We start from the raw sequence: 27,516 nt of genomic DNA, 5'->3' as shown, positions 1-27,516 counted from the left end.
TGTTTTGAATATAACATAGATTTCAGGTAATCTTGATTTGCTCAAGATTGAGTGTATAGCTACAGCTTTTCTCCTTCAAACTCACTTTCTCTGCATGTCCTCGCCTCGATAACCAGGCAGGATTTGCCTGCTTATCCTCTGTAGACAACTACAAATACTTCAGGAGATGTTCCCTGTCCAAAGTATTGCATTTGGGGGTCATGGCTCTGAAACGAAAAGAATTTTGAGCTGGTTTTGTGTGTTTAAAATCTTATTCTAAGGCTCTATGTGTAGTATGTTGATATAATTGATTTTTTTTTGACTTTTGCTCTTGCCTTATTTCAAAGGTACATGCAAGCAGTCACTAAATGGTGCATTCAAACCAGTACTGTTATACGCAGAAATTGGTTTACACTAATACTTATTGCTTTGCGGTTCATTTGAGGCAGGACTGCACTCAGGCTCCATGCTTGTGACAGCTGTCAAACGTCTCTACAACTTAATTATTTCTTCCCTGAAATGCTTTGGGTATGCTTTGGTCTTCAGCCATTCCTAGATACCACCACTAGTAGCAAGCAGTGCTCTCATGCTCAGCTCCATGTTCCCCATTTCTCTCCTCCAAAATTGTTTCTGGGTGTATGTCCTTCCTACTTTCTGGTGACACTGTAATATCTGCAGATAGGTTATTAAGGTTTGGCTTTCTGTGCCTCCAATCTGAATGCTCCCTCAACATCTTCTAATAGTTATCACTATTTTATATCCCTTTTTGTTTTTTCTCTAGGGAACATGCCAGCAGGGATGGGGCTGAAATCCTTCTGGAGCAGGAGCAGAGACAAATGCTGCTCTGTTTGTAAACACTCCAGCTCTAAAATTAGCAGAAGTAAGAAGAAGGATCATTTATAAACTTCAAGATGGTTCAGGAAGCCTGAAGAACGTCACACACATATCGACACATCTGCTGCCGATTTAAATAGCAACCAGCATTACCTTCCCTCCGAGTAATCCAATGAGGAGCGGTGCCTCCGGCTCCTGCTCCGTCAGCTGACTTGTCCGCTTGCCGGAGTCCTTCTTGTTGCTTCGGTCGTTGGCCTAATGACACCACGGCAAACGATCAAGCATATTTTAAGCTGGAGAAACTATTCAGATCTTCTTTAACCCCTTGTGGAAACTGGAAGAAAAGTGTTGAGCAGCCAGAACATTATCCTATAAAAGGTGTAGGATTTCAGGATCAGATTTAACATTGGAAACCTAATAAAACCCTGAAGCAATCTTGTGCTGTCTAATTTCAGGCCTGAGGAGTAAATAAGACTCACTAAGTACAGCAGAGAACTTGACATTAACTAGGACCAGTAACTCCCTGCATATGTGTTTCCTTTCGGCAGTAACAGGCAATGGCATATAAAAATGGCCTTAGCAGTATCTGAAGGAAAACACGACAACAGAGAACCGGTTGTATGCTTAAATAGCATCATGTTCAATATAATCTATACTTCTTAGAACACACCATTAACCAAATGCAAAAAAATCTGAATATATCATGTCAACAATTAAAATAACTCTTCTTAGATCCTAAAGTAGCAACTTGACTTTTTTTGTTTTGCAAAACACCTAAATACCTATGAGTATACAGCTACAGCTTTTTAAAAGGCATAGAAAAACTATGACACAATCTTTTCTTGCAATCTCTTGGCTTTATAGGAATGAAGGGGATCAAAATGCATATAAAAGAAATAGGGGGAAAAGTCTCATATAATAAATAAAGCAGATGAGGTTTTAGGAAAAATTCAGAAGCCAGAGCAGTAGCTATTCTGGAGAGTTTTATTTATTATCGGAGAAGATGATCACTTTTTTGAAGCGAAACTTCATACCCATAAGCCCTAAGTTATAGAAACAGCTTACAAAAGGAGCTGATTTCCTTTAAGAGAGAAAAACAACTGACCTGAAAAGTATAACTCCTTGCTTCGTGTTATAGGCTTGACATGGGAAAACTAACATCCTCATCTCCACCAAAGCAAACAAGTTGGAGACAGAAATTCAGTAGGAAAGGGTTGCACTCAGTTCCAAACCAAGGAGACCTTATCGAGCTTCTTTTATACAAATAATACAATTGGTAGCACTACTTTTTTTTTTTTTTAAGTTCTGGTTTGAGTTTTTTAAGAAAAAAGTAAAATATTAAACTCTCAGTATTTGTAATGAGCAATCAGGACAGCCTTCTTCATGAAGTACAGCCACTTCCCACCACCCATCCTACTGCCTGCTCAGTGCTTTGCTCTCCCAGTCATCCCACTGAAGGTAGGAAACTACTCTGAGGAAATAAGCTTCACACAATCCTATCCATAAAGATTTCCATATCAAGAGTTCACTCTAACACTTAACATTTCTGCAACCCCCTGTTTTACAGCATCTTCTCTGCAGCAGACCCCATGAGAGCGCTAGAGAGACCACAGGCCATGCTATATGGCTATATATGGAGTTTATGACTATGCCATTCTTGTGCTCATTGCACAACAACGTGCTCAAATTAGTAGAAAATGTCTTGCTTTATGCACTGTTGTCTTCTTGCAATGCTGTTTTAAGCAACTCATTTAATGTCGTTGCATTTTCATTTGAGGATCCACTCCGAACTTTGAGCATAAGCAGGCAGGCGGATGCTCCGACCCAGGCAGAAGTGTCCATATCCCCCCAAAAGCCACCCACATTCAAGCGCTGACCCAGAATTGCTATATTTGACAAGCAACAGCAGCTCCTTAAAAGAAGCAATAAGAGTCAACCTGTGTGGCTCCAGGCTCTTTTGAAAGAGCCACATCCTTTCCATTTAAAGCATAGCACTTGTCGACATTTCCATTTCCCTGCCCTTGGCAGGACACACACATGTAGGCTGTGTCATGTCCACAAAATACTTGGCTGCAATTTATATCCCCGAAATCCTTACCATATGCAAAAAATCCTATCCATTTAAATAGGAGGATTATAGGAGTAGGAGGAAGCTTAGCACAAACAATAGCTGTGATCAAACCCAGTGTGCACGAGTGATTTGTGGGAAGTGCAAGACATATCAAAGATGGCAGGTGCTGCTCGCGCTTGCAAGCTATTTATATTTGTGGAGTCACTGTGTAAACACGTCTTGGTTTAGTACACTCGTAGGATTCTTCTCCCAAAGGCGAGGAGAGGTGTGGAATAGGCGTGCATGGGCCAAGTCTGTCATTTTAAAGATAACCAAATTAAGAATTGCGTAAAAATCCCACTAAAATATACAAAGAGCAGTAGCCTGATATAACTAGCTTTAAAATAGGGATTCGTGACAAAACAAGAGAGATGCGACTGGGGAAAAAAAAAGATACACAAGGAGCAGAGGGGAAGCAAACAAAACATTTTTCTTCTTAGAGAGTCCTTATCTTGGAGATCCAGGCTCGGATGGGATTTTGCCTTTTGTGTTTTAAACAAAGGAATCACTGTCTCCCACAGGAGGTAAACATGTTTGGTAAACAGGACCTGACTGCTCACTTCTGAGGTCCAAGTGAACAAGGGACGTCACTTCTTTCCCAAGAGATGTAACCGAGCGGCTTCTGGCCCTGAGGAGCTTGGGCCAGTGCTCGGGCAGAGCCGGGAGCAGTACAGCAGCACACACCGGGTGCAGGGCACGGCCAGGGCCACGCATTGCAATAGCGGCAGTCTTGCACGTGGAGCCACTCGAGCAGATTTGTGCGCCTCTCCGCAAGACCCCTGCCTGGATCCAGCTGCGGGATGAAAGCTTTTGAATTCAACTGGAAATAAGAGCTGAACCATACAACATGGCCATCCAGGGACATCAAAATTGGTCGCCGCGATTTATAACATGCAATGTTATAAACCACAGGATTCATCTCTTACACATTCTCCTTAGATTCCAAGAGAAGTGGAGCTTTCACCACAGACTGAACCCTGCATCCACACTCCAGCAACTGTCCTATGAAAGAAACATGGAGCTGCAATTCAGATGCCCTTTAAGTGATAACACCCACAGCGCTGTCATCCTTACTTTTGCATGTCTGCAAATAATTGTTTGAGAAATGACTATTTCTGACTCACAATTCCAGTTGTTAGTGTGTATGCTATTTACACACCAGCACGTTTCAAAGACATTAACTAAGGTTAAAAATGGCTAGTAAAGATGAATGTGACCTAGTCTTTGTAGTCCTGATCCTAAGCCTTTTGGCCTGGCAGATCTCTGTTAATATGGGCAAGAATTCCTGCGCTAAAGTAGAAAACCCACCAAAATCAGTCTCCTTGTGTTTTGTTACAACAGCCATGCAGTTTTAAATTGCTCGCCAGACATAGTTCTTATAGGCATGAATTGCGTCATTACCAATTATTTTTCCTGAAGTACCAGGTATCACTGTCACTATATCGTAACTAAAGCAATAATACAAGTCTCAGAAGTGATTTTGGAAAAAAAAAAAAAGATTAGCAAGGATCTTCTTTAAGGCAAAATACCACAGGTCATTAATCATAAAAGTTTCTAATTTCAGAAATTAGTTAACTAGATCTTTAATGAGACAACAGCTTTTAAAAGCTGCTTCCACAAGACTGAACGCATTAAACTGGGGAGCACAGCAGAATGATTGATTTCATTACTGATTCCAAGAAACACTCTACCAGAAGTAGCTTTAAGATCTTCTAGGGAGTTCTTATTACATTTGCACGTGGAGCTGAGGTCACCACCAGAGTATGACAGTAGATACTTGGATAATTAGAGAGGCAGCTTCCATCCCATGGCTCAAATGGTTCCTGCTGGCAGGAGTTACCACCCTCCTTGAGGAGCGCAACCACGCAGCGACCTCCCCAGGCAGGACGGCTGTGAATGGCAGAGGAGGGCTCCTCAGCATGCATCTCACGTAGATGCGGCTGTAATCTCAGCAGCTCCTTTCCTGCGGCTGCTCAACTCTTGCACTACCAGTTGAGAGGGAGAGCAGAGCACAGGGAGAGGGCGCGAAGGTGCTGGCAATGGTGAGGGATGCTTTCCAAATGGCTGGGCTCCTGAGGTCTCTTCCAGCCCCACATTACTGCAATTAATGACCTCAGGGCAGCAATGTGACTGTGTGTATTTGAATCATAGAATCACAGAATGGTGGAGGTTGGCAAGGACCTCTGGAGATCATCTAGTCCAGCCCTCCTGCTCAAACAGGGTCACCTAGAAGAGGCTGTCCAGATGGCTTTTGAATATGTCCAGGGAAGGAGACTCCACAACCTCTCTGGGCAACCTGTTCCAGTGCTCAGTCACCCTTCCAGTAAAGAAGCTTTTCCTTGTGTTCAGACGGAGCTTCCTGTGTTTCGGCTTGTGCCCGTTGCCTCCCATTCTGTCACTGGGCACCACAGAAAAGAGTCTGGCCTCATCCTCTTTATACCCTCCCAGGAGAACTTAAAGACACCGAGAACTAAAGACATGTAGCAAATCAGAACAAATACCCTTATGAAGAGTGTGCTAATCACTATGGGAACAAGGCAAAGGAGAAACTTGCCACTATTGCCAGACTTGGCCAAAGCAGAAAGTCACTCTGAATGGGATGAAGGATTTTCAGAGAAGTATTCATCTATAGCATTGCTACGAACAAAACACATGATATTGGAACAATCCTCATTTTGACACTTGTCTCCTTCCTGGAAACATTTTCGTTAAGCAAGTAACTTACTGTTTTCTTCTCATGGTAAAAGCTAAAGTAAACAGATCTTTGTACAAGGCAAAGAGTGGATGCTGCTGTTCGTAAATGACAGAAAGATCCTGTCAAGGCAGGAGCACTGGCATGCAGAGAGCTGCCAACCCAATGTACGCATACAGCAATATGCACCTCACAGGTGTCTAACTGCGATTCGTCCACAGTGCAGAGGAGCTACTGCCCAAGGTACTCGGACCACCTGCCTCTTCGCCTGAGAAGCTTTTCCAGCTGGGTGCCCTGAAACTGTGTGCTTGTGTAAGGATGCTCTGCTGATCTATTCTCAATCAACTTGAGTAAAATTTCCCAGACAGCCAGATGTCTCAGCACTGCCTTTATGCATACAAGGAAAAGTCAGTGGGCCCCAGGAGTTGGCTAGAAAGCAGGCCTGAATCGTGCAAGGGCAGCGGGTCTCTGCTAGCAGCAAGCAAACCTCCCAGTGCAGCCCTCGCCCAAACCAGCAGCGTTGCCCTGCCGCCCCGTGCCGCAGAGCCGCAACCGCTGAAATGAAAGCTGACGGTGGCTACCGTGCCGAGTACTCACCACAGCAGTTGCTGCTAAAGCCAAGAGCCCAACATATCAGTAACATGTACAAGAGGGACAGATGCCTTAGTCTAAAGGTGAGTGAACAAAAAGAAAGGGTGAATTAAGAGAACTGAAAATTCTCTTCTCCCTTTAGTAAAGAGTTAGATACACCTGTATTTTCTGACCTGTATTTACTGACATCTAGTGTGGCAAGATTATGCTTCTAGTGAAACAACTTAGTTTCTATTCCTGACTTTGAACCAATGCTACAAAAACAATTTCCATTAGGAATACCTAGAAGAGCTACTTCTTCCTGAAGACGGGATGAAGTGAGAGCTCTCCGCTAATGATTTCTGATTCATTTCCTCAGCATCTCTGGTAATGACATAGTTTTGTTCACTTCCATAAGTGAAATGCCTGTTCTCTTAATCTTTTGATTTGTGCTCAGTGCATGGCTTTGGGTTTTCCATTTCTTACCTCAGCCAGTACTTAGACGTGCCAACTATGCCACCTGGGTAGCTTTGATTCCCAGGAAACATAAGTTATCTCTAGCAGAAATGTTTGTTCTCCAAACTCGCCGTTATTATGGCATTGCTAGGAATTCAGGAAAGGCAGCACGGAAATAAAGCCAGCAACTACTAGCAACATGTTAAGGATGGAAATTGCCTGAGAATTACACAGACAAATACAAACAAGCATAACGCAACCCCATCTTTCTTGCTGGAATATGCCAGGAAGCAACATAAAACATTGCTGCACCAAGAAGGTATTTTATATGTTTTCCTGTAGTTCACTGTTATCTAATAATATGGAAGCAGTTTTGTACAGTTAGGTGGTGCTCTCTGTTGTGTGAAGGGCAGTTCCCATTCAAACAGGGAACATGCTCATATCGCTCCAGAGCAGTGCCAAGCTCTTTTCCGTGGAGCTGTGAAGCATCAAGTGGCTGAACGTGGCAGAGCAGTGAGCCCAGCCTGCGGTGCGGCTGCCGCGGAGGAGGGCTGGTGGCTGCTCCTGCTCTCTAGACCATCACAGTTCCCCAATAAGGTCAGCACAGGGCTTCTACAGTCCAATAAAACCATGTCAGTTCTCCTGCTTCACTACGTGTGCTGAACCAAGCTTGCTGCAGTACGTGGCCTTTGGTCAGACTCGGAGGCATTCATAATTAATGAGCAACGTTCTGAATGGACACATCCTAATGAGCCTGCTCCTCATCTCTGACCATATAGCCTTCCTTTGCATGGTGGGGCGCGGCTATCCATCTCGTACTCACCTCAAGCAGGAATGGAGGAAACGGCTTTCCAGCTTCTTTATAAAAAAAGAAGAACCACATGAAATATGTTGTAGGGAGTCACATAACGCTACTCATGACTGTAGGACTCTAATAAAAACATGATTGCTTATTTGCCGAGTACAGCCTGGCGATGACACTTCAAAGCATCGCTCAGCTCGTTACAGTCCCGCTGTTTCCATTGGATAGCATGCTTCGGCCCACACTGCTCCTTACCCTCAGGAATGGGTGAGCCTGAAGCCCTGCAGAGGCTGGCAGTTGGCAGCACAAGCAGCTTGGGGACACGCTGCCCCATCACCACAGAGATGAGCAGGAACGAGGTCTTCTCCAAGCTCAGCACCACCATGCCTTGTGGGATGGGGGCCGGGCTGCAGCCCCTCCAGGGCACGGAGGCAGCGGGTGGAGGTGCAGCACCATGGGGTTCATGCCTGCTTGCTGAACTAAACCAAATGTTTGGCTTCAGAAAGGACAAACATCTCTGTTTCGGTTGGAAGTGTTAAAATGAAAATATTTTGCCCTTTATCAGTCGATATCTCTCTGAGCATGCTCTTTGTTCTTTTTTATTCTCCCTGCATTTTAGCATTTTACTACGATCAAGAGAAAATATCTCATGCAACAGAATTTTCTCTTTTCTCTTTGCCCTGGGACTGCCCTTGGGGCAAGGAGGCGCCTCGGTGTCCAAGGCACAGTTAAGCCTCTCCATCGCTTCAGTGGCCTTTGAACAAAGCCTAATGAAAGCAACAGTAGATGTCTGGTTCTTGAAACTTGAGGATCATAGCACTTTGTGGCACGCAAGCTTGGCTTCTTCACAGATGTCACTATACTAACCCAGGTTGCTTACAAACAGTGTGCTGTACTTCAAGAATTAAGCCCTTACCTTTTGCAATTAGCATTTCATGGCTTATTGCCAAAGGCTGCGGTATCCCAAAAGGCAGCCATTCCACAGCATTACCCTAATTACTCATCTCTACAAGAAGGGGGTTTCACAGTTTCAATGAACAGCAAAATGGAATTTGAGTGTTAAGAAGACTCCTGTCTGTCCATGCTTGCCTGACACAGAATAACCATTTCCCCCAGCTCTGCTGCAGCTCAGGAAAACTGGGATAAAGCCCTCCTGCCCTGTTAAGCCTTCATAGCAATGCCAAATTAGTAAATGTAATTCTTCATATTCCATCGCTTGGTTTAATCAATATTTTACTGGCTGCCTAACTTCCACCGGAGCTTTTCTATGCCAGCTTATTGCGGTGTTGTGCCAGGTGGAACTTTGTTTGAAATGTAAATCACTGATTCTCTGCTTGGGACTGCAAGGTTCAGGCTTGCTCTGTGTTGAGTAATGTAGAGGCCATAAATGTCCTCACCAGGCTGTGATTCATTTTAATAATTACATGATAGCCTCTGATATCGAACACTGGCTTCTGGAGAGCTGTTATCGTTGTGTCTCATTTGTCATGCAGAAACAAAATCCTGGAGTATTTGCACAGCTGTCCCTATTGCTCGCCTACCTGCATGGGAAGCAACCTTGCTAGTTCATCTCCTGCAATTCCTGGTCCTATTCTCCTGATTTAAAGGGGATGTGGAGGGCAGTATTGCAGCACCTAATACTCCTTATTAGCTACTTTGACTACACTTCCCCCAAACTAGATGTCTTAGTGCTAGCCTGCAGCCCCTTGTGCTATGTGCTGCTGTATAAACTTGAAGAAACCAAGGATCCTTCCAAAGGTTTTGGTATTTTAGAGATTCCCTATTTGCCCATGTATCCCCTAGACCTGGGCTGGGGTTTGAATCTGCTCAGATCATGTCACCTAACTTCATACAAGAAAATGCTCTAAAAAAAGTAGTGCTGGTGCTCAAGAGACATTGCATAGAACAGCAGAGCCCAGGTCTGTGTTCGTGGATGTCACAAGCTCTCAGGCCCAAACTCTGGTCCTGTCGCTAATATCTATACTTTCAACATCCTATTAGAGACGTCTTTGTCACTACAGATTAAATAGTAACAGCTCAACTCTCATAAAAGCCTCTTGGTTTATTCCCTCTCCCCTTCTCGCTCTTTGCCAGTAGTACATTAGGCAGCGGCAGATGCGGGCTGCAGGACAGGACCTTAGGGGTGGCCTTGGGGACCAGAGGTGGGCTCAGGCTGAGGAAACACAGCACTTGGTAGCCGTAAGGCGCCAAGTGCTCTTTGTTAACTTCTTTTCAAGGGCTGGGTTATATGAAATATTAATTATGATTCTGCAAGTTCCAAAACATCCTTTCAACTGCAAATCAAACTGAAGAGATAGGATTTGTTGCAGAGCGACATAGCAGAAGCATGGTCAGACAAGGGAGGAGCAGAGCCTCACACCCACCACCACGGGGGAAGCAGAGCGCAAGCCTGGGTTTTGCTCTGCCGGGTGCGTGGCAGCGTTTCCTCTGATTAATCCCAATTTGGCAGATGGCAGAGGGAGCGAGCCAGCCCCTTTTTGCACAAATTGGGCAGTGAGGCTTTGAGCAGGTACTGCATCTCCTCACTTTCTCAGCCCAGGACACACTGGGTCTACCCAACATTTGGGGTGTGGATGGTCTCTGGTTCGAGATGCTCATGGCATTGCATGCAAAGGTTCCAGCTGCCATGGGAGAATCCCTGTTATGCCCATAAGGGAAGAAGAGTCCCTTGGGGAGGAAAAGGTGATGGGACAGGTGTTCCTGCACTGGCTCTGGGGATGCTAGAAGGAGCCTCTTGTGCTCTCTCCTCCATCCGACGGGCTGGAGCTCACCGGCCACAATTAGCACTAGATGGGGTTTTTAATAGGGTAAATCTGTGTCACACATGCTGGACCTGACTTCAGGTACCTTAATCACAGAGATGAAAGGTTTTTTTTTTTGTCCATCTGTGTCTGAGGAAGTTTGCATCCATTAGCAATTATGATAATAGATCTATTTCCAGAGGATTAATTGCTCTTTTGCCCAAGTCCTAGACGAGCTTGCTGTAAAAATTAATTATTCGGTATATGCAATATGCTTAACGGTCAAGTAATAGGCTAATTTTCAGAGACTCTATGGAGGGCCTTCGGTTTCCCAGATTCTCAGAGGAGGTTCTGCATGTACAGAAAGAAACTAAAAAAGCAAAACAAAACACACAGGCAGTTGTCTTTCTGCAACTCCTTATGAGAATTTGATTCAGCCCCAAAGGCCTGACCTGCTGTTTGACAGTCCAGGGCCCAGCAGGCAGCCCAGGAAAGCGCAGGAGTGTTAAAATAGACCACACCTACCCAACAAGCAATTCCTGCCCCAAAACCATGCTGCCTTCCAGCACTACAGCCTGAGTTATGTCTAAGAAGGGATGAGGGTAATGCCAAGAAGTGGTGTACCACTTGGTGGACCAAGAAATGGGCAGAGGGCACCGCTTTCCTTTCTTGATTCACATATTCCTCTCAGGGAGGGCTTAGTGACTTTATGCCAGGCAAAAACGTCAACAGGGAAGAAAAAGAGAGCTTAATTGTCAGACGTTCACCCAACACTAAAATCCTTCAGCTTTAGGTCCTTCCCAGTTCAGGGGCTTGAACTTGCATCGTCCACGTCCTGGGGTTAGTACTTCAGCCACGGTAGCAGTGGATGGTCTGAGATGAAAGGCATGGATATTTCTGTGTTTTGTTGCCTAAAAAAAGACTTGAACTCACTTTGCTGCCTCTTCTTCTGTAGGACTCTTACTTTCATGCCTAGCTGCCTGTTTCTGTGAAGCTTGGAGAAAGTCATTTGCTTAGATGAGGCCAAAAGCATGTTTTTCACCAAGATCTGATTCCTTTTGCCAAATGCCCACAATAAACAGAGCTAAGTGCTTTCTGTGCATGCACAAACACAAGCAAATTGTTAATCCATTTAGGCTCATAAAATAATCAACCTCACGCTTAAAAAAACTCACCACCACCAACAAAACCCAAAAATCAGGAATGCTTGGCCATTTTTCCTAGAGTTTATTGCAGCTACTTGCATTTTTTTCAGTAGCTTAATTATTACTCATTTTTATAGCTCTCAGGAGCACATCTTGTACTTTGCATAGAAAAACACATAAATAGATGCAAGAGAATCACAACTGAATAACAGAGATGACCCAACGAGCAGATGCAAAAGGCAGAAAGCAGACGCCCTTGCGGCGGGCAGGGAGAGCGCAGCTAGTGAGCACAGCGTCCCCCTGGGGCAGCCGGCCCCACCAGGGCTGCTCGAGGCTCGCAAGGGGATTGGGGCATTTTGTTTCTGTCCATCTGAGCATCCAAAGACCAGCATCAGGAGTCTCAGCCTAGATATTACACTGAGGCAGAGAGCGCTTTCAGAAATCCTGCCTGTAGGGTGGAAATTCATTCTGCCCCCGAGGAAGTCAGTGGTTAGCTCCTGTTGGCGTCAATGAGAATAACATTAGGCTAATATTGAAGGGGGGAAAAAAAACACTCTACCGATATTAGAGACTATGGTTTTATACATAAAAGTGCTTTTTTTTGCCAGTGTATTTTATGACTGCTCTGGTTGATACAGGTGATTTTAGCACTAAGATCACTCACCACAAATCAGCAACCAATTTAATTGTGAATATGATTTCTCTTTAGGAAATTAACTTGTTTAAAAGTACTAAACAGTCCTGGCTCCATTATTTTCTTAACCTTCTCTGTGCCCTTGAGCGTGCACAGTTCATGCTAGAAAACGGTATTTTTAATTGCTTGTGGACATATGTTATACAACCTTGCAGAAGAATGCTGGAAATGATCATCTATGAAGAGCATGGGGCTTCCATCTGGCACCGTTTTGATTCAAGACTGACAAAAATATTTAGCAGAATTACATCGAAAATGCTGAGATCACTAATGGCCCGAATGGTAAGTTCTTGACGGGGGGAAGGGAAGAAGGGAGGGAATAACGAAATTAAAAGTACAAAAAACCAGAAAGACTCAAGCCATCTGCAAAGGAACATTTCAAGCAGAAAAAGGGAGACTTGCATTTTTCTGTGGTGCTCTGAATGTACAGGCTCCTGCTGCAGGGAGCCACCCAAATCTTTTCTTTGAGTTTCATTCACGGGAGGTGGGGAAGTCACAAATGCCAAAGGAAGACAGGTTGTAATTAAAAGCAAGAAATATGCCATTTTGGTCCCAGAAAATTCAGTAGCTGAGAACCCTATCAGAAATCTTTGCTTCCTTCTGAGCTTGTGCTAAATGCAAACTGTGAGCTTTGCATCCATTTGATATCAAACTGTAATCTGTGCCAGTTTAGTGGAAAAATGTAAAGAAAGATATCATGCGGGAAATTATCACATGATCCTAATACCCAGAGATGACCGCTTGCACAGTCTAGGACAACCAAAACCAAAACCAAGCAAATATGGGCGGATGCTATTTAAGTCTCCTGGTTGGATGTTTTACCCAGAACCTCTGATTAAAAACAGAGATGAAACTGTGCAAAAGTTTTCATGACTCTCCCTGTCACCATCTTGCTCTCTTCCAGCCAGCTGCACTTTTATATGCACACACTCAAGGGAAATAGGTGTAACCGGCTACATTTCTCACATAACAGAGAAACTGGTATGCAAGGAATAATTTATCATAGTGAAAGAGTGAATAGTGAAATCCAGTGCTGAGGCTGCACCGTGAAACTGGTGCAGACCACAGCCTTCCAAGCGTCTGCCAAACCGGCAAGACCTTGTGCCATATCTCGGGATATTTATTGCTGAGAAAGCTATCTCAGGTTTATTTCCTTTAAAAGAAATGATCTGCTTTCCTGGAACTCCAAAAAGCCTATTAGGGCCTATTACATCCACTTCACCTCTGACTGAAGTGATGAGATGTTTTTCTTTGACTTAAAGGGGTTGTTATTGACTTAAGACCACAGATCCATTGGTATATATTGCACAAATTAGAACTAACGGAGGGAAATATGAGAGGAGGAGGTCGTTCCAGGCTCAAAACATAAGGCAAAGCAAGCCTGTGCCGTGGCTTGCCAATAGGAAGACCAGTACCTTTCCTTGGACCAGTACCTTTCCATGGAAGAGCCTGTGCCGTTTGCCCCCATCGGACCATCCAGTAACCTCTGCTGCAAGGTGCTAGGAAAGAGAGGGGGGGGTCTTTGCCCTGTGCCTTAGCTGTGTATTTTATTTCCAGCCTTTCTCCATCTTGTGCTCGGGAGACATTTGTCCTCTGCCCCGTTTGTGCACCATGCGTTCCTTGTTTCCTAGGCAGAGGCTCAGCAGTGAGATGCAACTGCACTAACGCAGAAAATAAGTCAAATCAACAGTAAATGTGGGGAAATTCGGCTGAGGCTCCCCCTGCCTGCCGCGTGCCGACTGGGGGAATAAGCCTCAGCTGGCCACTATCCCCCTTCCCAAAGTTGCTCTGCAGGGGGCCCCCCGGGCTCCTGTACCCTGACTTTGCTCTGCCCACAAACACTGGCAGCGTCTGCACCCGCCTGTGTCTCTATCCTTTGGCTTATCTGCTCTCCAAAACACGCAGGTGATTTTCAGTGAAAACACTAAACAAGCCAACTTCTTTGGCTTTGTGTTTCCCTGCCAAGGCTGCCCGGTGCTCCCCTATCCCCAGACAGACTTGCCTGCATTCTTGACAAACACATTTTTCGGTGTTCGGGGAACACGCAACACCCTTTGCAAGCCCAATTCCTGCCAGAACAAATCCTGTTAGCATCATTTCCTTCAGCGGGATTTCTAGGAATGATGCAGAAAAGTATTTAGAGGGTTCGTTTTTGATGCTACTTTATTCACAGACCCTCCCAGGACCTTTGCAGAAGCCGCTATCTTATCATAGCTGGATGCATGCAGCTGGGAAGTGGGTCACTATCTCCTCAGCACCGAGAGTAAAACATGTTGAGAGTTGAATAGCCAACAGCTTCACAACTTCGCAGCACCATTGATAGAGCCACAGCTGCTCTGCCTTGCCAAAAGTCATTTCCACCCTGTTTTTTGCTTCAGAACATCCTGAGAAAGGTACACCAGCTTTAAATAATATCTTTAAGGGAAACATTCAGTAGTTAAATGCCTCTGCTGTCTACCTCTCAGTGGAGAAAGATGCAAATTTTTGAGTCCAGGCAGCTTCCAAGAATATCAGAACTCTGCCTAGTAGTGTTACTTCCTGAAGAATATCCCCGATTGCTAAGAAATACTTCTATTTCTCTGAGCGATGACAAACTCCATCCAGGGGACGCTTTTCTCTCAAAATAAAATGAATTTATCATTTAGCTCTTAGCCTAGCAGTCGATCCCTACATGCTTAACTTTTCAGCCAACTAAATGTTCTCATTTGCTGATGTGCTCGTGTCAGAAAAATGGGGGGAAAACGATGCAAATCAGGAAAGGCATCCCAGGAGCTGGAGGCTGCCTTGCCATAGCACCGAGTGTGAGCGTCCAGCAGCCTGCCCGCTAGACCAGCACTGAAGGGGTATTAGTTTAATGACCGTTCAGGCAATTGGGAAGGGGAAAAGGAAAAATGCAAAAAAAAAAAAAAAAAAACAGTCCTTTTTTGGCACATCCAGAGCTCCACCGCCTGGCACCAAGTTGCTGGCAGACCGCGCTGCCTTCCTTTTGCCACACAGCCAGAGAAATAAAGGCAAGCAATTTTTATTTCAGGGTGCGCAGCACTGGACTTTGTAGAGCTATAGATTTAAATAGACTAAATGTTGATAGATCCAATATATCTCTGGATTGCTCCTCAAGGAGGACAAACGTCTGTGAGACACCTGAATAAATACGCTTCAGAAGGGAAGATATGAGGCTGCGAAGCCTACGCTCTGCACAGAGCATGTTACAGTTAAAGGAAGAAATAAAACCCTCCAAATTGTGTGAGAACAAACTTCTTAATTGGTGAAACCACAGTTGGGAAACATCCCAGGCAGCTGTTCTTGAGCTATCTGGAGAGACGCCAAGTCTTGTACATCAACTTTGAGCTGAGAACAAGTGTGATAAATTTCAGCCAAGAGGGTAATGTTTTTGAGTTATAAGCACCTAAAAATAGGCCAACGTAATGAAATTGCCTCCTCAGCCATAACCGGCGTGTCGCTAGCATAGCTGTGCAATGCACCACGTCCTCCCGAATGCTACCGGCGCCGCGCGTGCCCGCGCTGCGGACTGCCTGCCCTGCCCCTCTCCAGCCCCACCGGTGCCAGGAGGGAGGCTCCTGTTGGTGCTCCTGGGCACAGGGCAGCAGGAGGCATCTGGCTTTCAGTCCAACATCTCCTCTACTCACCTGGTTATCCCACAGGCCAAAAATCACTGCGAGGAGCAGGTCCCGCTCCGTTAGAGACTCAGGGAGACGGACCTGCACCAGCTTCGTTCGGGGTAGCAATGCTTGCAGGCCCCATTACTCATGTTTTCAATGGGATAATGCAGGATGATCATCTCTAAACATCACCCTTTCTGGGCACACAGAAAGCTCAGTGTTAATCTCATAACTTTTGCAAGGAAATCTTTTTAATCAGTAACGAAAGGCAAACATTAGCTAGCCTTTATTGACCTGCAATAATAGAACAGCACTGCTCCGCTCCCCCGTGCCTCTTGCACGGGTTCATTTGACTCGAGCTGTGGTTGGTGTTTATTCTTAGCTCACAAAGCTCACAGAGTTTATGTTATTGATTTGCTGTATTTCAGGTCCAGTCCCCCGGTGCCCCTCAACCGGAATGAATGAAGTCAGAAAGAGTTAACACCTTTACTTCCAAGACACAAATGCGATGGTGGTTTATATAATCCACCTGCCAGTTTTTGCTCTGCCAGTGTGCAGCGCATTAACTGGTAGGTGCCAAATGCTGCAGCAATATTGATATTTACAACAGCACAGGTATTCGCAAGCAAGAGCCTGCCCTCAGCTGAGGAAAGAGTGATATTTTCATAGGAGAGTGAAGTGGCCCAGCAGAGCTACTCTTACGCTGCGGGAAGCATCCTTCCTTTGCTAATGCCTGCAGAGGTGGCATGTTACCCTCCAGGCACAGTTAGCCTATGCAGCAGTATGTTGAAGTCAAGGCTTCTGACTCCTTTTCCATACCCCTTATTTATTTCATGTACCTCTTACAGCTGGTCTGCAAGGTAGCCTGTAAGCACCTGGGGTCAGAGACTGTCAGTTTATCTTGTGTTTGCCTGGCACTTGCTCACTGCCTCTTTCAGTACAGGAATGAAGGAGCATCAAGGGAAACTGGACAGGAGGTTCAAAACACACAAGACGAGACATTACTTGCAGTAGCATACAGTTAACCTGCCCAGCTCCTTGCCCTGCAGATCTGTGGATGCTAAACCTTAAGGGATTTAAGAAGTGAGTGGACAAATCCATAGATGAGAGCTCCATCAGGGGCTGTGGAAAACAAAAGCCTCTGGCTCAGGAAATCCCTGAGCCACAATAAATAGCGTCTGAGAAGGTAGCTAAGTAAATATCATTACACATCTGTCCTCTTCTTATACTCTTCCCCAAGAATTGCTTTTGACCACTATTGGAGAGAGGGCTGGACGGATCCAGGGTCTGAGGTAGGATAGCTAGTCTTCAGTCACGTTGAAAAACTGCAGCACTGGAGGAAACTAATTATTGTCATGCGGAAACTAGACTTCTTTTTCTTCCCTGATCTACACTGTGTGAACCAAAGAGCTCTTCATTAAATGGAACAAAAACCCAGCCCCAGAGCCCATCAGCCCTTTCTGAACTTATTCTTTCCTGCTTTCTGGTAACTATGGTCCGATTTCTTTACCTTTGGGATGGCCATCACTCAAATCACACTCCTGCTCTGTCCTCTCCATGGCAGAGGAGATCTCAGCTGAGAAAAGGCCCCAGCCAAATCTCTTCCCTTGGGGAGGACCTTTCCCCAGGGTGCTCTGGTCCAGCAGCTCCCCTCATAAGGTTCCCCACTGCGCTCTGGGGCTCTGCGTATGACACGACCTGCTCTGGAGATGTGCTCTCCACACATAACCTGGTAAGCTTAGCTCCTTCTGACTGATCCTCAAGGCTTCTCTAGCCTCAGAATGTGCAACGCAGCCTTCTGCAATGGCAACAACATGCCTCCTGTGCTACATGAGGGTCTTCAGAGCAGGCAGCATACTCCTTTGCCACCTGTAAGTGCTGGTTTGACAGCAATAAATGCATGCGTGTCATAGCTTTTCCAAGAGCTTTATGGTACACAGCCCAATCCCTTGGGCTTTCTGCAATGAGTGAGATTTTCAAGAGCATCTGCCTTTTCTTCAGAAGTGGCTTACCCAGTGTTTCGATTTAGCTCAGAGGAATCCAAAGCCACAGCAAATATTATACAATTTCCACGTTATTTTCCTCTCAATATGTTGCATCCCTGAGGACATGACAAGAAGATTTAATAAGCAGTTCAGAGAGGGTAGGAACGGATCAGACCACTTCCTCTTCTCTGCAGTGGCTGTGGAAAGTTTTTCCCAGGTATGGCAACTGCATGAAAATGTTATTTTCCTCACACTGTTCAGTGCAGCAAGTGTTGGCTTGGAGCAGCACTGTCTGGGTGCACATACAGAAGGACACTCAGTTCTGAAAACCTTCAGAAACCATAAGCACAACAATCACTGTGAGGTGGAAGAAGAGAGTGGTTACAGAGATGCCACAACTGCTTTTATTGTCCTTTCCTTACTGCCCCAATGAACTGGAGCTAAAAAGCTATAACCATGAATTCAGCTACAGCAGTAACACAGGGCCAGTGACAGCCACTGCTATACACTTTAAAGGACAAATAAGCACCCCATCTCGTATTTCCAAGGCCACAGCAGCAAGCCTAAGTGTCCTGAGCCACCTCCATTGTCAGACAAGCCATGTGACCGGAATGCAATTCAAGCCTTAGCATGGAGCATTCTCATGTGAAAATACTACTGAGGAGGAAATATGAGATTTAAAAGTGAACTATTGCACTAAATTTGCAGCCCAGGAATAAAAGAAACTTTAGCCAGAGCACAGCCAGCAGAGTCTGTTGGCAGTACTTTAATTGGCATGGTTTGAGTATCGGGGGTATCTCAGAATGACTACTACAAAAGCCCATGTGCCATTAACATGTTAACCATTAATTGTTCTTTCCGTGCAAAGGTCGAAGTAGATGCTCCAGCACGTGCAAAGGCAATGATCACAGTCACCTGCCGCACTGTGCCACGGCACCCCATGCGGCATATGGACGCAGCGTCCTTCGTGGCTTCGCCTTAGCCATTCTCCCTTCATTGCAGACTGGAGCAAGAGATGGTGCATGCAAACCTGTACAGCCTGTTTGCGTTAATGCCCTTGTCCAGGTAAGCATTTTTCAGATTTGTGCTGTGGCTGCGTGTCCAGCTACAACAAATTTACAGTGTTGCAGAGCACTAAAATATTAAAGTCTTTGTATTGTGGTCACACTGGGGAATTGCTCAGTTGGCTCTAAAAAGTAGCTCTGACTCTATAAATAGTAAGTACTTTATCATTTCTTGCCTGCTTTAAACACAGCTATATTTCAGTCATGAGTCAGAGTAAATCAAATTCCGTGTGAGGTACGGTAGAAATGCTGCGTGTGCCGGAGGTGTGCCCCAACCTCATATAAACCAGCACAGCTCCACTGATGCCTGGGGAGAAGATGCCATTTTATACCAGCCACAGATCTGCAGGGCGGCGTTAGTGTCATTCTCTTAAGACTGAGATACCAGTAAGAATGCATCAAACACAGAATTATTCCTTTTGGTCCTGACTGTCCCCCTAAAGTCCTTTTAGAGCTATTGAAAAAAAAGAAACACTGTAAAAACGCTTATCCTCTCCTACATCATTCATTCTTCTAAAAATATTAGAAAGCTGTTGGTTAGAAGTCATTATTTGCTCTAAATCTCAGTGCTATGTAGCAGTACATTTTGTTTAGGGATATTACCTGGAAATTAGAAACCCAGTGAGTCATTGATTTTTAAAATGCTATGGTTCCAAAATTTCTTCACAACAGGATGCAAATAAATTCAAAATAAATTAGTGTTTACCAGAGGGGAAAAGGAACAGGATCTATATCCCAGGTACGTTTCAAAACAAAAGATTAATGAAACTGTAGCTTGAAAAGTCTAATGGCCTAGGAGATGAAAAGAATTTACCCATAAAAGATGATGATGAGCTATTAATTGACAAGGTATTGCGAAATAGGCAGCTGTTACAGCACAAATATATTTTCTACCCCTCTGCGGCTATACAGCTTTCTGTGCACACTGTGATCTTCTTCTAAGTCGGGATTTTAACTGTCTTTTTAGTTCATAGTTGCACAGAGGCTTAGGTCAGAAGGATTGGTTAAATCGTCCAGCCTGGCTTTCTGCCTAACACAGGTCTTTGCGCGTCACCCAGTTACCTCTGCATTGAACCCGATAACTTGTCATAGGCAACATTTTTGTCTTGGTCTCCGACAAAAGTTCCTGAGCTCAGACAAAGCATCACTACCTTTTTCTCTGAGAATGATTATACTGGGTGTCTCAGAACAAGTGAAAATGCTCCTGTGGAGCTGCTTTCAAAGGCCACTGAGGTACAGTAAAGACAGAAGCGAAGACTCATGTTATCCCATCAAAACAGTGCTGCGCTCCTAAGCCAGGGTTCTCAAATCTCTCTCTCTGTCCGCGGCATCGAGACTTCAAAGTCCTCCTCTGTCCTCGCAGGAGAGTGCAGCAGGCCCAGGCACTGCAAACGTTCGCCAGACAACACATCGGCACGTCCACAAAAGAGTTAAAGCAGCACCACGGAGAAGCAGGCAGCAGTGCTAAAAATAGACAGCAGTTCAAAAAAAAATAAAAAGGAAAAGAAAAAAAGAAAAAACCCTCAACACATCTTAAATAAATCCATTTATTCCAGGGTTTCATAGAAACCATATAGCTGAAATTGCTACAGGATAATTCTTTATAAGCCTCATAAGAAATGTTGCTGTCCCAGAGCCCCAGTACAAATCCTGGCAAGAATATTGGAGATAACAGATTGGATGCCATGGAAACCGAGACAGACCTAATTTGAGCAGTAACCATTGCTGTTATTTATTTAATTCTGATAAGCCATCTAAATGTAGAATGACTAAAGGTTCCTCTGCACTAAAAATAGCAGGCTTGTAATATTTTAAATCGCTTGTGTTTAACAATATTTTGGGCATCTGACATTAACATTTTGCTTGCACTTTTCAAACCTCAAAATTAACCTTCCTCTGCTGTATGCTGTAAGTAGAAGAAGAGTGCCTTGCCCCTTCTTTCTTATATTGCCATTATTCATCAAGGATGGGCCGCATCAGTGCAGGCGGCTCCCGGGCGCGCAGGAGCGTGTATGTGCCCACCGCCCTCCCTCCTCCCGCCAGCTCCACGCAGATGCTGGAAAGGAAGGCGAACTGGGCCACGGGACCCAAATTCCTCTTCTCCAATCGCTATGAAGGATCTTCTGGGATCGTTTGATCTGAACGTCTCCATAAATAAAACACCTTCTGAGGCATGTCGTTTTTGAGCCGGTTGACAGTTTTTTTTGCAGCCCGGCTCTGCCTTCCCGAGCGCTGGAGAAGCAGAAGCCGACGGCGCAAATTTGCAGCCCTGTTCAGGGGCGGAGGCGAAACTCTCCAGCCAGGAGAGCAGCCGACGGCAGCTCAGCCTTGCACGGGCGGCGCGCGGCCCCGCGAGCATCGGCCGGAGGCCGCGGCTCGGCAGCGGCGGCACTGGCAGCTCTCCGGCCGGGCGGCAGCCCGCTCGCAGCAGGGATCTGCGGGACCCGGGGACGTGGCGGTGCTGCTGGAGCGTGGGCAAGCAGGGGAGAGCGGAGGTTGCTGTGGCGATGCCAGTACCAACTGAAGGCCCCAAACCCCTCATGTCCCTGCCGGTGTTCTTCCTTGTAGTTTTCTGTGTTTCCACAGCAGGAATAACCTCCCTTTTCTGCCAGTTTGGATTCTGACCTTATTCTGTAAATGCTGTTGTATTCCCTGGAAGGCTGTACACATCGTGTCCAACCGATAAAAACCCTGGATGCGTTTTCTTTTTTAGAAATTCTCCTTGCATCTTGCACTTTTGGCTTTAAACGTCTCAGCAGCAGCCTCATCCCTACCCTTGCGCGCTCGGTCCTTAGCAGCAGCGTTAGCATTTGCCCTGTTGCGGGGGAAAATCCCCCAGGCAGCGCACCAGGCGCAGCTCCCCGGGGCGCCCGCCGGCTCTGCGCCTCCGCACGCCTTCCCTAGGAAACTTCTCCTTCCCCTTACGCCTGCGCTCGTTTTTCAGGGCAAGCTGTTTGAGCTGGGAATGCACAGCGTGGATTGCCGGGATCAAACGGCTGCCGACAGCGCAACGCGCTGGCTGTGCTGCAGGAGCTGCAGGGCTGGATCCTCTCGCCAAATAACGCCAAATAGCGCCAACGGTGTCAAGGCAGCGGTGCCGGTCTCAATCAGCCACGGAGTCCTTCTGCGGCATTTACTATAGGTCGGGATTCTGTACGGAAAAGACGGAAGTAGCCAATATTTTTTTTTTTTAGTTTACCACGAGTTGTCAGTGTTGTTTTCTTCAGCGATTCAGAAGCAGGATTGCGAGAAAGATATTCTAGGCAAGAAGCAAATTGAATAAGAATCGCTTTCAGGATCTGTCATGCTCAAGTCAGCATATGTTTAGCCTCCGTTGCTCTGGTTTACAAACAGGGAGCAATACTGAGACATTTATGGCACCAGAAGACATTTTTCCATGGATTGCAGCTCCAAGGGTCGGCGCTAGAACGGACAAGTGGTGATAAACTGTATTAGTATGCCACGAGACAACCATTTAATCTATATTAGGCACAAGAAGACTAGAATTATTTTGAAATGGCACAGGTTGTGATTACAGCTTGTTATCATCTCACTTACTGTGTGCTGCAGGACTGTTGCCAGTTTAAGGCTTTAATAGTTAGCTATTACATTCAGATGTGAAAGGTTCATTCATCAGTTAGGGCTCAGTCGCAGGTACAGTATGACTGCACAGTGAATATTCCCCAACACGCTGCTCATGCTATCTGAGTACATGAAAATCTGTTAAGTAGGCTAAATATGAAGAATCAGATGCGGCAATTTCCTCCAAAAACCTGCACCAGACTACTAACATCCCAGCTTTAGCTGTTACAGAAAGAGAAACAGTTTCTGGTCCAACTTTCCAAAGAGAAAAAGTTGCAGGGGGGTAAAGGGCATGTAAGATCTCACATGCTGGTTAGCTCTCTTTTCTCATTAGAGTTTGCAAAGATGTTCATCTTCTGAAGGGTATCTGAAGGCTGCTTTTCATAAAGGAAATCTCTCCTGAGTTATCCAACTAATAGCAAAGAAGTATTTTCTGAAAGGATTTTTGTTCAGACCATTTCACGGTGTGATAAAATGCTGATTATCCAAATAGAATAGGAAAATGTTGAATAATTTCAAACTGAGATGTCACATAATAGATATTGGAGTGCCTATATTTAGCCACCCAAACCTACACTTAAACTCCTATGTAAAAAAGGCCAAATGATTAAGAGGGCTAAACAACCTGCAGCTAGCTCCCTGTGAAATCAGGGGGGGTTAGCCCCTTACAATGGTCCCAAGATATTTAAGCCCAGAGGACACAGTCAGCTAACAAGTGGGTAAGGATAAAAACCCCAGAGAGTTCCACTCTGACCTTTTTGGAAATTGGTTGTTAGAACTTGCATCATTATTGATACAAGTTTGTTGCTGTGGTTTAATTTCTTCTTACTGTTTCTTATCCTTCTCCTCTCTGCCACAAAGCTTCTTTTTCCTCTCTGTCTTTCTCTGCCTCTTAATAATGGCATATGAAAACTATGTTTAGTTTTGAAGGTGCTTGGACAATAGCACGTTAATGGCTTTGAGAATTTGGACTAAGACTTTGAATGAGACCTGAAACTGCAAGTGACCCTAAAGAACCAATGTGGTGCAAGCACTGTACGCCCAGTTCCTTTAGTCTTCTCTGGAGACCTCATCCACAACCACTCAAGCTTGGGGCTTGACTGCCCCAAGACAGCAGAGAAGAATGTGGGTGGGTTGTTAACAAACTCCTTGAATTATGCATAATATAGTCTCCTTACCTTTAACAGACAAGTCTGCAGTTCTCCAGGGACTCTTCTCCATGCACACCAACTCGAGCAGGATGAGAATCTGGCCGCCATCTGTATAACATCACAGTGCTGTTCAACACCAGCACCTCTTACCTCCCCTTCCCTGGTTCAAAGCTGAAGCAATTTCATTACAATAGATGACATAAGAACAAATTGTTAATTCTGTTTAAATCTTGAGCTGCCCTTGACATTCAGCAGCAAGACATGAATGTATTGAAACAAGTGTAAATAAGGCTAACGCATCAAGAGAATTGCTCTTAAAATTGAAAAATGTACTCATTTGCTGACAGCAATCTATTTTCTCCTTGCAGAATCGTAGCAGGGCCACTTGTGACTGTAGCTACAGTTGAGTCAGCATTTTCATTATGAATTGCCATTTTCAAGAATTTATATCTCGGTCATTAAAAAAAAATAAGTTCTTGGCTGAATTTTCTGTACCAGCTCCTTGGGTCTGATAACTCCTCTGCTCTCCACCTGGTACTATATCAGCTGTTCCTGCACAGCGTGAGTATGAAACACTCTGGCACTGAGTTACGAACCTTCTCATCACTCCTGCACATCCTGCACAACCAGGAGTGACAAGCAAAGGGACAAGAGATCCGAGAAGCAGTCCCTGCAAAAACACTTCCTTTGTGGAAGGTGAATATCAGAAAACTGTCAGAGGAGTTGGATAGTTATTTGAGTTAGTTTCCAGAAATTAAGACTGGCAAATAACTCCTGCACAGCGCTGTGTTAACACTGTCAGAGAATCAGACACGTTAAAACTTGAAATCGCAACTGTTGGGTTTGCACTCAGAAAGTTGTTCCTCTAAAGACAGTGCTTATGGGTTTGCTGTGGGTTTAACTCCTGCTTGCTGCAGACGTGCAGGCCAACAGCTCCTTTGCAATGCAATATTCACAAAGCTATTACCAGGTTTTAGAAAATGTTTATAACAAACTATTCAGCTACACAGGATAGATCTTTGCACTGGAGACATTATTCAGTAACTATCAGTTTAGCCACAGGAAAATGCACTTTAAAAAAAAAAAGGGAGCAAAAGAACAGTAGGATGCACATCAGTTGGCTCGCTACCATCCTACAGATGGGACAAAGGAGAGTTTAATCCAGGATTTATGTTAAGGTTCTCCACCTGGTGCCAAGTAAGAGCCCAGACTCACTGAACTACATCAGCCGAGTGAATTGTGAGAGCCCCCAAAACCATGCGCTAGCAGTTACTCCAGAGGTCCCCGTTAATCACCACTACGCACTGCCAACCCAACTGCCAAGGCAACATTGACCCTAAGGGGTGTCACTCTTGCTGGTGAAGATGACCATGAGTTAGTTTTGCAAGTTGATTTTAAACAAGTTAATTTGACAAATTAATTTTAAACTACTAATTCACATCCTACAAGCTCTTCGTATTTGGTAGCCTGTAACAGATATAACCTAGAGCAGCTTAAATGAAATCATCTTCACTGGGGCCAGTCCACCATGAATGGACAGATTAGTATGGTCCTTGTGGAGGACACAAGACCATTACAACATGACCTACTTGTGACCAAGTCCCTCACACACATGAACCTTGGCTGGGGAGAGCATTTTGCTATCACTGTTTTGTCCATCCCTCTGCGTACAATACATAGCTTGCCTCCTGCCGGACACGCCAGGTGCCCACCCTGCGCTGGAGGGTCTCAGGATGTTCCTACTTCCTTGTTCTGCCGGCACGGGCAAGGTCTAAGCACATATCTTGGTGTCATTTACTCAAAGCCTGAATAAGCTTTGTGTTTTCACTCAATTTTCTCAGTACTATTCTTTCCTGAACGAGGAGGTTTTATCCTTTCATTTCTCATGCAGTAGTTCAGAATTACTATATTTTGCATGCCTTTTTCTTATGTTCTTTTATGCCTTATAAAGTCGTCAGAATCCCATTAATTCCTCTTTATCAGGAGTGTTTTGTTCCCTCCTGTGATCCGCCGTGGCTGTCAGTTACCTTCTAATGACATTCAAATGGAAGTGCCATGCTGTCAGGCTAATCAATGCTAATAACATAATTTAAATGATCGACTATTCTTCAGAGACTGTGTTTAGTTGTTTTATATGTTCAAGAAATTGAACAGAGACAAAGCTAAAAGCTATAGACCTCAGAACGTGTTTAGGTAAATCAGGCGTGTGTAATTTCAGCTAGAAACACCTCACAGCAACAAGTTATGTAAATATTGAGTGTGTCTCAATGAGAAGCATAATTCATCTTTTCTCAGGCCTTCTCTAGCTAGAACTAAATATTGCCATTGGGATATTTTTAAGTTAAACGGAAGAATGAATTCAAGTCTCAATGGGAGGCTTCAACATGGCAAAATATTTAAGCCCTTGTGTAACTTTAAAAGGACATGAATAGTCCCACCGAAGTCAATGGGATTTAATAGACATACTTTAGAGCCAAGTTGAATCACAGCCTGAACAAATGTTGGTTTCATCTTACAGAATTGTGTGACCTGATACCCTACTTCCAAATGTATCCGAGCCTGTGGGAGCGGAGCTTTGCTGATTCTTCCCCACCGCGCACAGCCTGAACATTAAACCCAAATCCTATTTCACTTGCAGCTTAATAGGACTCAATTTTTTTTAAAAGACGCGTTCCCCAGACGTCTTATCTTTTTACCTCCTATATTAGAAGTAACACTAGAGATAGCTGTTATAAAATGAGATTCCAGGGAAAACAATTTGGCAGTCCATTTGCTTTATGCACTTGTCAATCACTCATGTCCCATCACTGTCATTATACAGCAGGTCCCACTGCCTCTGTCTGCCACTCCTTTCTCACAGGTCTTTCCTTCTGTCGTCGGCAAGTTCCTGCACAGCTGCAGGAGGCATGGTAAAAAATTAAAACACAAATAGACAGTTGTAAGAAATGAAACCCCTGGGAATTCCCAGGGTAGAAGTGGCATCCAGGAGGATTTATAACTCCAGGAGTAGACAGGGTCCTGGGAGAAGTGGCACTCATCATGCTGAGAGATGGTACGTTCTGCTGTCCGGAGGAGAAAAAGAAGGAAAGAGGTGCCTGTAGTGCCCTCATTGGTGAGCCATGGGTTTCCCTACCGCACCTCCTCTCCGATGTAGTTCTGCTGCCAGCCGGACACCAGCTGCTCCACTTCAGGTTCAGGAATGGGGACAACGGAACCTGCAAGACAGCCAAATAGCTGCTGTTGCATGTTCCCGGGACTGCTTCTCTCCAAAACTTGTTCTCTCAGAAGAGCCTCTTGGCCTGCAAGAGCCCTTGTGTGTGTTTTGCAAAATGAGCCACCAAAAGCTCCCTGCTTTCTGGTGCCTCTGCAATTAAATGTCAGCCCAGGGTGGCACTGCTCTTGAGGGACCCAGCCTTTTTGCAGGACTCCTGAGGCTGGGCAGAGCCCCATGCTAACAATGGAGCTCCGGTGTCACTCCAACCGCAGGGGCCATGTCTGGCTGTCCAGCCACACTTGATCCTTCATCCCAGCCTGGGATGTGCGGCTGCTGGACCTGCTTGCCCCGTACTACGCAGGGCAAATTCACTCTCGCAGTGCTGTTGCGCCAACGTGTATTGGAATGCTTTCTTGTAAGAGTTCAAATTCCCCCCATCTCTCACCAGGCACGGCTTCAGAGAGGGGATGGGAGGCTGCCAGTTAATGTCCCCGTGGCTGTTGCAATGTGCCTCTGCCATGCCCCATCGGCCTGACCTTGCCCCACGGGTCCCCTCACCAAACCTGGCGGGTAGGGTAGGAGAGGGGCTCACAGGGCAGCATGGTGCCCCACCGTGGTTCAGGCTCAACCCAGGAGGACAGCAGGTAGGGCCATCCCTGGGCACCAAGAGAGAGGCTGCAGCACACCCACGTCCCTCACCCGAGACCCCCTTTGCATCCAGCATCCTTCGTCAGGCCATATGGATCTGGAGGAGGGGAGTGGGCGCTTGTTCCATGCGATCCATGTGGAGGGGGCCAGAGTCCAAGCGCTTGTCATACAAATCACAATTTAGCCTCATATGTTAGCAGGCTTGGGT

The 27,516-nt window shown here is 45.4% G+C and overlaps 1 protein-coding gene and 1 long non-coding RNA gene across 2 annotated transcripts in view; one reads left to right on the top strand and one right to left on the bottom strand.

Annotated features, from left to right (window-relative positions):
• Window positions 1-15,857, bottom strand: part of FGF13 (fibroblast growth factor 13) — a 286,202-nt gene extending 270,345 nt beyond the window's left edge. The window contains exon 1 of the mRNA XM_009684862.2: window positions 15,692-15,857. The gene's annotated coding sequence lies outside the window, so the exon portion shown is untranslated. The remainder of the gene's footprint in view (window positions 1-15,691) is intronic.
• Window positions 15,858-18,515: 2,658 nt separating this feature from the next.
• LOC138068780 (uncharacterized) lies at window positions 18,516-26,062 on the top strand. The gene is made up of 3 exons (XR_011143550.1): window positions 18,516-18,714; window positions 23,483-24,007; window positions 25,965-26,062. It is a non-coding gene; the product is annotated as an uncharacterized lncRNA (long non-coding RNA).
• Window positions 26,063-27,516: the final 1,454 nt, after the last annotated feature.

Source organism: Struthio camelus, chromosome 11 (genome assembly GCF_040807025.1).
Source record: "Struthio camelus isolate bStrCam1 chromosome 11, bStrCam1.hap1, whole genome shotgun sequence".
Lineage (NCBI taxonomy): Eukaryota > Metazoa > Chordata > Aves > Struthioniformes > Struthionidae > Struthio > Struthio camelus.
This window is presented reverse-complemented; position numbering and strand designations above follow the sequence as displayed.